This window comes from Fulmarus glacialis, unplaced genomic scaffold (assembly GCF_000690835.1).
Source record: "Fulmarus glacialis isolate BGI_N327 unplaced genomic scaffold, ASM69083v1 scaffold4932, whole genome shotgun sequence".
In the NCBI taxonomy this organism is placed as follows: domain Eukaryota; kingdom Metazoa; phylum Chordata; class Aves; order Procellariiformes; family Procellariidae; genus Fulmarus; species Fulmarus glacialis.
Window position 1 is genome coordinate 11,391 of NW_009195804.1, and position 6,129 is coordinate 17,519.

The window sequence follows — 6,129 nt, forward strand, 5'->3', positions numbered from 1 at the left end:
TTCATAGCTTTCCTGTTGAGGAAGATCAAAACCATTCCAACTCTTAACCAAGGCAAAACACTGATGCAGTGAAAGACTACACTTACTATTTCATTTGATTTCATTCTTAGGTACAGAACTGGAGATGGGCCTCGCTAACCCGTGCAGGCAGAGACCGCCTTCGGGTGGGAGAGTAGTTCCGATCTGCAGGGTAATGAGGGGTAAGGAATCTCACCTTTGCACGTCTTCTAGAATTAACACAGACGTTTAATGAGAACCTTTCTAGCTAAAAACGACACAACTAACACTCTCCTGGGGGCAGGGGAAAGAGACTGAGAGAAAAAATACATGCAGGGAAAGCTCAAAAAAAGTAGGAAAAAAAAAACAATAAACAAGCTCCCTGGGACAGCAGCGAGTACTGGGGCTGGCTGCGGGCAGCACGTGCTGCCGTTTGCTGGCAGCTGGAATAGGAGGCAGTTGAAGCTCGGAATACATCTGGTTCAATTTTCAGTAACTGCTCAATTTTTAGTTTGATCCCAAACCAGTCAGAGTTTTCTCTCTGTGCACAGTAATAACAGCAACAGCAGAACAGGTTTTCCAGCTTCTGTCAAATTCTTCAGAGACAGAAAGCTGAAATAAAGCACCTAAATTCAACATCAGCCTTGACTGCTTGAGGATGGGGAGCTCTCACTGGCCATCCAGGGATCTCTCCGAGACCAAGACACTAGCTAAGTGCCTAGCACTAGACAGCTAGGATTGCCATTTTCAGTCTGTTAAGGTAGTGAAGATGTCTGAAATCTGGAAGTCGAGAGCAAGATAAGCACTTACTACTTCAAAAAAGAAAAAAAAAAGATCCGTTCACTGTAAATCTAAACACTATGGTAGTAGGTATCATATACATCTAAACTGTAGATACTCTTGTGTAACACACCTGCTGCTTTCAATTTCTAAGGTAACATGATGAAAACATAGTCTGGACCGTCACGCAACTTCCACAGCCCAGCACACGTGTGTTACAGCAGGAGGGACTGGAAAGCAGGGCTTCCCCCTCTTCTCCCCACACTTTATAAAATTCTTTGCCAGCTGCTGCATATTGCGGGAAACTACAGAAACCCGCAGGTTGCTGATTCTGTTTGCTGCTGGCAGTGGGGGGGTGCTTAGATACTCTTTGCGCATTTCCACTTATAAATTTGAAATCACGGTTTAATTTCCTAAGAATTTCATGCTAGCCATCTCATTCATCATTTACTAGTAAACGGGCTGAGATTCTTATCTCCAATATGTTTCTACCAGTTTTTAACAGACACCCCTGTTTCCCTTTGCTCAAAGAAGCTAACCAGCTGCTCGTTCACAAAAATAATTCAAGCAAATGCTCCATTTTCTAAATAGAATCATAGAATCATTTAGGTTGGAAAAGACCTTTAAGATCATCAAGTCCAACCATTAACCTAACACTGTCAAGTCCACCACTAAACCATGTCCCTAAGCACCACATCTACATGTCTCTTAAATACCTCCAGGGATGGTGACTCAACCACTTCCCTGGGCAGCCTGTTCCAATGCTTGACAACCCTTTCGGTGAAGAAATTTTTCCTAATATCCAATCTAAACCTCCTCTGATGCAACTTGAGGCCGTTTCTTTTTGTCCTATCGTTACTTGGGAGATGAGACTAACCCCCACCTCGCTACAACCTCCTTTCAGGTAGTTGTAGAGTGTGATGAGGTCTCCCCTCAGCCTCCTCCAGGCTAAACAACTCCAGTTCCCTCAGCCGCTCCTTGTAAGACTTGTGCTGTAGACCCTTCACCAGCTTCGTTGCTCTGCTTTGGACATGCAAATACTTCTATGGTTTCAGAAAGGCTGTCAGGAAAAAAAAAAAAAAAGAAAAAAAAAGAAAAGAAAAGCCAGCAACCCATCTTTACATAGACAAACCAGAAAGATGGTACAAGATGCTCATTTTCCCAGATGGGCTCCCGCTACGTGAGGTACCTCACGAGGCAAGAGTTTAGCTCCCAACAGTGGAGTCAAGTCCAGAGTCCTGGGTTGGTACCAACTGTATAACTTGGGATTTTTGTTGTATGTAATTTCTCTTCCAAAGTCACTCTAAAATCTCTACATCTCTTCCTCTCCTCACCACTTACGTACAGACAGCTACTGTCTCCTTATAAAACAAATCAGAAATCAGGCCATTAGCTATGTTTTTAAGAATACTAAGCAATAGTCCATCTGTGTTCACAGTGATATAGCTTATAGGACTTTCCCAAAAAAGATTCATCTCTGGTAGCCAGCAGTAAAATAAAGTGCTAAAGAACAAGAGGGATGAAAAATGAAGAAGAAAAAGCAAATGTGGATGTAAGCAAAAACTGAGGAAAGGGAAAACAAACCAAGCTAGGAATGAAGATAATGAAAACAGTCAGGTTAGCAGCCCAGTGAGACGCGGCTAAGTACCGTCCCCAGATGGGAACCTGGGCCTGAGGGCAAAGAAATGAGTTTGGGATCCTGGAAGAACACTCACATTCTGGGTCAGGGTCTTTAGTTGTTTATTAGCACTCGTGGTCAGCTGCAGTCAGAGAACACTGGGTTTAGTAGCGGAGGTTATTTCAATGAGAAGAGAATGTTATAAAACGATGAATGTCAAATACTAAAGAGGAGAGATTTTTTTGGAGGCAGTGAATGGTAATCCTTACATGAATAGAACCTGGAAAATTCAGATTTCAGTACCAAATTTGTGACTGAGGCCATATGTGGGAAGAGCAGCTCACTCTCCTTCATGACAGGACCGAGTGTCTATGGATTTATATGCAGCACTTAAAAAGCATCAGTAAACATACTCCAGATGGCAGAGGGAATGGGTACAGTTGACTTTCAGCACAAAGAATTGGATTTAAAACCTCTTTCCCCAGTCACTGCCTATTTCTTTAACAGTTTGGGCTTAAAACTTATTCCTTGGCTGTTCAGCTAAGGACAATACTTGCCCTAACCTCCTCTCCGCCAGGAACCCAAACGCACCCCTGAAGATTTGGAGGCACAGCAAATGCAGCCATCAGCCGGATTTCAGAGGCTACAAAACAAGTGTCAACCTCAGGCTTATGCTGTCTCCCCCTGTTTGCAGTTTCTGTTTCAACCCATGGGTTTTTGCTTGTTTGTTTTTAAAAGATTTTTTTCCCTGCTTCTTTATCCAAATAAGGCTATTTTCTTTCTCCTACTTTCACACAGTTGTTTTTTCAGGGAAGAGACAGATAGAAGAATTATTTCGTGCCAGCAAGACTTGTACCTGGGTGACATGCAATTCCTTATTTGGTTAAAACACAGGTCAGCAGTGTTAGCTTGCATTCTGCTTTATCAGTCACTTCTTTTCTGAAGCCATTTCAAAGAGCACAATGGGATTCAGAGCTTCAGCATTCGTTGCTACAGCAGAGAGGATGAATTTGGATGAGTTTCACAGAGAGTACAAACATGATTCACAGCTGCTGCTGCTGGCTTAAAGATACATAATCAAAAGTTCAAACATGTGAAGTTTCCAGAGTTTCCAATAAACAGGTATTTTAAAAGTGGTAGATTATATTTAGGAACACTCACCATAAACGTCATGTAAGCATGTCTCATGTTGCAGGTCTCTGACACAAAAGCAAAGGGATTACCATCATCACTTGGTATGTAAACCTCAGCTCTTATGAGTTTAAAGTGTACTTTTAAGTAGAAAAAATAGGATAGAAAGCCCAACAAAGTTGCAATTTATACATGTATAGTCCAAACTTCCACTTTGGAAGCTGTGAGAAGGCTCCAGGACTCTCTTTGTTCCCCCACTGGACAGGAAGAGTTGTAATTTTGAGGTCTCCGGGCTCACAGTTACCAAGGATGCTAGTTGCTTGGGTTTTAATTGTAGCAAAAAAAAAAGTGTGCAGAGCCTGCACCAGAAAGGTCTTTCAGGGCTTTGCCTCCACCTAGAGAAGAGCATCCCTAACAGGGATGCATTTATTCCAATTTTTATTGCTAGCCAAAATAACAGCATGTCAGTCTTCAGGCAACATGTGCAAACCATCTTCGTGACCAGCAACACACAGCACAGGCCCCTCCACCTCCCGCTCTGGCACGCTGGAGCTACCTGCGCTTGGGCTAAGGCTGCCAGAATCGCTTCCCCGACGGGAAAGCACTGCAGCCACACCACTGCTGCCAGATACCAGCTATTTGGACCACCAGGTTTCTCCATTTGATGCACTTGAGTATTACTAAGACGTTTTATAAAAAGGCTGCTAGCTGACTTACGTTCAAATCTTAACAGGGGAATAGGGAACTAAAGTTAGAGTGATTTCTTTTTTGCTTTTTTAAATACAAGTTTATCAGCCTACAGTGCAACTAGACATGAGAATGAGCAGTGCCAGAGTATCAACTCTAGCAAGCCAGTGTGGAGGAAACCCCCACTCCAGCCCTTGTTTAAAAAACCAAACAAACAAAACCTCCAACACTTTTATGCTAAATTTGATCAACCTCTGCATTTTTGTTCTTATTTTGTGTGTGTGTGTCTGTGAATGGTTGTGGTACGGCAATGAATCCTTTCATGCTGCAGCAGGAGACTCTGGGGAATTGCAGAGTGCCAGGCAGACTGGGTTTTTCAGAGTACTCCAGGTCCAGATACATGTGGAGGCCACTGCACAGCTAGTGCTGTAGGGAAAAACTGCTTCTAACTGGGAAAGAAGGCATCAGCAAAACTAGATTGTGCAGAGTGAGAAGTAGGAGGATAGGTGCAGATGAGAGCCGTTGTTATTTGTGATTCGGCTTCAGATTTGGGCCCCTGCCTCTGGCGATATTCCCTCCGCCACCAATCCTCATTCTTGGTCTCCAATACCGGAATGTAAATCCCCTCACCCTGCCTCACCTCTCTGAATTTCAGCAGGCTACAGCCAGCAAAACTGCCCTCTTTGCCTCGCCGTGCAACTATTCAGCGTAGGGTGGAAGTCCCCGGTTTAAGCGACGCATGCTGTGCAGCTCACCTCCGAACAACGGGAAGAACACCAAGAGCCTGCGGCGTTAAAAAGGAACATTTTATTGCAAGAGGTTACAGACCTGGCACAATGGCCACAAGGTTTCCATTACATGAAAATTGCTACCCATGTATCAGGCAATACCACCTACAAAGCACAGTGGATTAAATGTCTGAAATTATAATGCAGTCAGCTTTTTAAAGTAAGTACCACCCTAAAAAGATTTTTTTAAAAACAAAGTCAAAACTATAGAAACCAATTTTTTTTGAATATGAAACTGGTGTTGAAGTATCCAGGCCATTAACTACTGAGATAAAAAGTGGACAGTCTGTTAACCATAATGCTCAACTAAACAGGCTTCTTTCACAGCCCTTACCATCTCGTTAAAAGCAAGTACTTGTTATTTGCTGTTAATTTTTCCACATTTGTTCAGCCAACATTTATCTTCTGTATGTTTTCAGAATCAGGTAGAAGATTTCATGAATAACCCCTCTTTAAAGCACTATTGACATGCAGGATAATCTAGAATCACAACTGGCCCAGAAAAAGCATTGGTGTCAAAACAGCTTTGCAGGAACAGATCTCCCCGACTCAGTCCCGTGACGCTGACCTTTCGAAACTTTGGATGGATGCACTTCTGTGAGCCCCAATTCACGACTCGCATTCCTCCTGTGATCCACTTACCTCAAAGACCTTGGTGAGTTCCTGAGCGTGGCTGAAAAGGTCGGACTTTGAACAGGCACATAACTCAAACTCGGGAAGTCTGGCTCAGGACATAAACCCCAACTGTTACAGTCCCCATCTCTGGCACATTAGGCGCTCGCCCGCCCTCCCCAGTGCCAGTGTTAGCTCTTGTCCGGTGTCTGCTTTTTCTCCCACCAAGAAGAGTCAGCAGCTCATTTCCTGACACCACTGGCTGGGTAAGGTGAGCCCTGAGGAAGCAGAAGTTGGATCTGTGGGCAGAGCTGGACCACCTCAGCTTGTGGGAGCAGTCCACCTAATACAATTCACACAATCCAATTGAAGCAAACGGGAGTATATGCCAAACAGGAGTAAATGCGCAGGGATCTTTGTGAGCCAACATTTGTAATCCACTTGCCTCCATCTCCCGTTTTCCACACATACAGCCTGAACACACCACCACTTGGCAGTGGCTACCACCTGCTAGCA